This window comes from Buceros rhinoceros, unplaced genomic scaffold, assembly GCF_000710305.1.
Source record: "Buceros rhinoceros silvestris isolate BGI_N320 unplaced genomic scaffold, ASM71030v1 scaffold25627, whole genome shotgun sequence".
In the NCBI taxonomy this organism is placed as follows: domain Eukaryota; kingdom Metazoa; phylum Chordata; class Aves; order Bucerotiformes; family Bucerotidae; genus Buceros; species Buceros rhinoceros.
Genome location: NW_010424312.1, coordinates 6,040 through 8,867, shown reverse-complemented (window position 1 = coordinate 8,867; position 2,828 = coordinate 6,040). Strand labels below are relative to the sequence as shown.

The following is a 2,828-nucleotide window of genomic DNA, read 5'->3' as shown; positions in this document are numbered from 1 at the left end:
CAGCACCTGCCCCCTGGTAGAGCACACGGTGCTGGAGCGAGAAGGGAAGAGCTGGGCTGGGAAAAGGTGCTGGTTCGGTGGATTAACCCTCACTGCAGCCCAGGGGAAGCGGGTTCAGAGGAAGCCTGTGGTCCCAGGAAGAAGAGGGGCTGTGGGACAGAGCAGCAGCTCCCACAGCCTCTGCTCCCAGCCCCTCCATCTCCTCTGGACCAGCTGCTCCAGCTGCCCACCAGTCTGCCTGGCTGCCCCACTCCAAAATCCCCACTGCACCAAGGGCTGAGCTGCCCCAAGCAGGAAGCCCTCTCCCCACGCTGCAGGGTGGCAGTGGGACTCCTGCGCCACAGAGCAGTGGGGCCACTTTGGTTGTATGAATCGTGCTCCTCATCCCCATGAAGCACCAGCCCCTGGCAGATGGGTGCACCAGGGCTGACCCCTCTTGCTGACAGCCCCCCCAGACCAGCTCTTCTGCCATCCTGGAGATGGGCAGCAAGCCCTCCAGGCCAGACAGGCTGGCTGCTGGCTCGAGTCACTCTTGAAACCCCCCAAGAGCCCCACAGCCCCAGCTGAGAGCCCTGTGGCTCCTCCCTGAGCTCTGCACGCAGGGGAAGCAGTGTGGGTCACCCAGGCTTGGGGCAGGGTCGGCCTCACGCCGCCTCAGGAGACCTGGCCACCACATCCCTCCCCTCCTCACATCCCCCCAGCCTCCACCTCATCCTCCAACACCCAGAGCCACAGCCAAGCCAAGATGAGACGTGTGACGGGCTGCAGCCACCAGCGTTGCCCACGGCCTCTCTCCTCTCCCTAAGCTCGACCCTTTCTTCCTTCTGATGCAAAAACTCAACGGCAAAAGAGTGCATGAAATCGAATAAATATGCCCCCCCTCCCTGACCCTGTGAGATCCCCTAAGCCTCCGGCACAGGGGACCCAGGCCAGCAGCACGTCTCTCCCAGCAGGACCACCCCATGCAGGGCCGTGCAGCCCGTGCAGCAGTGTGCCCACGCCTGCCCTGGGCAGGCCACCGCAGCTCTCCCATGGGCAGGCCACCCATGGGCGCGTGGGCTGCGAACTGATGTCCCCAGGGCACCCTTCTCTCCATCACTGACCCCCCCTTCCCACGCTTGGTAAGAAAACCTCCCTGGAGCCTCATGAGGAGACCTGCAGTGGAGGTGACCTGGGCATGTGGGCTTGGCAAATCTCAGATCTCCACCAGGATTTAGGGGTGACAAGCCCCTCCTTGCCCTGGAACAGGGTCCCTGCTCCTCACACTTCCACTGAGAGGACTTGCTTCCCAATGTGGCTCAGGGAAAAGGGCCCCTTTCCAGAGAGGGATGCCCACACAGGGGGTTACCACGCCACCAGCCATCACCCAGCCCAAGGACAAATCAAACTGGCATCGACAGGGCACGGGGACCATCTGGAAAGGTTTCCCTTCCTGCTCGACCCCGGACCCGCCTGGCTCCAGCTGCCTTTCCCACCTCCCTGCCCTGTGTCCTCTGGAGGATGCTCACAAGAGGACCCAGCAGATTGAGTATGCATGGGGCTGGGGGGCCCTACCCTCAATGTTTGACCCTACGGTTTGTGTTTCATGTTCAACCTCAATCTCAGACCGATGGCTCTCACCCATCTTAACAAACAAAGGCAGAAGAGAAAGGAAAAAAAAAATTAGTCTCAATGTTCCCCTCGTGGCTTCTCGGTGCGAGCCCCTACCCTGGGGCGCGTGTCACCCTGGCACCCAGCTCTGATTCGTGGGCTGCGGACCCCCGGGCAGCGCGGGCACGTTGAGCCCGTTCTGCGGCGGGAGGGCTGAGTCGAAGTTGAAGTCCATCTCATCGCTGTCCATAAAGTCATTTAGGATGATCGACTCCACGTCGCACTCCAGGCTCCCATTGAACATGTCCAGGTCCAGGTCTGCTGGGAACCTGTCTTGGCCCAACACAGGGGTGTGGACAGCCCCCGGGTAGGGGCCCTGCAGCGAATCCAGCAAGCTCATGTGTGCCCCTTGGTTATTAGCGTAGGAATGCAGATGCCCATGGTGCGGCATGGCCGTCATGCTGCACGTGTCACTGGGCAAGCTCATAAGGCTGACAGGATTAGCTAAGGCACTGGTGTTGACCGCAGGGTGGTGGTGACCGGCTGGTGACGGGTGGTACAAAGCGTTGCTCTTCATGAGAGAGCCCGCGTGGGACGGGTAGGAGGACAAACCCTGCTCCCCGCTCCCACACAGCAGCGGGTTGTGTCTGTGGCCACGGGCCGGCACCATGGGGCTGGCCTGCGGCAGGGGCAGGTCCCCTGGGACCATGCTCTCCTTGTGCGCATAGGAGATGGAGGAGAGCAGGTCCTGCAGCGAGGCGTTCCTGTAGGAGCTGACGGGCGAGAAGGTGGCTTGCTTGTTCTCCTGGATGGTCTGCATGGGCAGGCGGCGCATGAGGCTCATGGCCGGCTGGCTGTAGATAGTCCCGCAGTAGGTGTTGGTGGCAGCTCCCATGGAGGAGCACTTTGAGTTGAAGGTGAAATTGGAGCTCCGCTGCCGCAGAGCGGCCGGGGGGAGCTGCTGCGAAGGGCTCATGGAGTAGCCATCCTGCAGGTCCTCCAGCATGCTCTCGCCGAGGCTCTCATTCAGGCTGATGGTGCCAGTCAGGTCAGTCAGCCGGGGCAGCTCTACGGAGCAGCGGGCGTTGAGGGAAGGAGACATGGTGCTGGAGGGGCTGGGGTACATCAGTGGAGAGGAGGGGGTGCCATCATCCTCCTCCAGCTCATCCGGCTCGTGGTTGGACATCATGGGCGAGAGGCGCCCGCTCAGTGTGCTGGCCGTGGAGGTTGCCCGCGTC

The 2,828-nt window shown here is 62.3% G+C and overlaps 1 pseudogene; it reads right to left on the bottom strand.

Annotated features, from left to right (window-relative positions):
• Window positions 1–1,720: 1,720 nt before the first annotated feature.
• The window catches only part of LOC104497502, a 1,539-nt pseudogene continuing 431 nt past the window's right edge, over window positions 1,721–2,828 (bottom strand).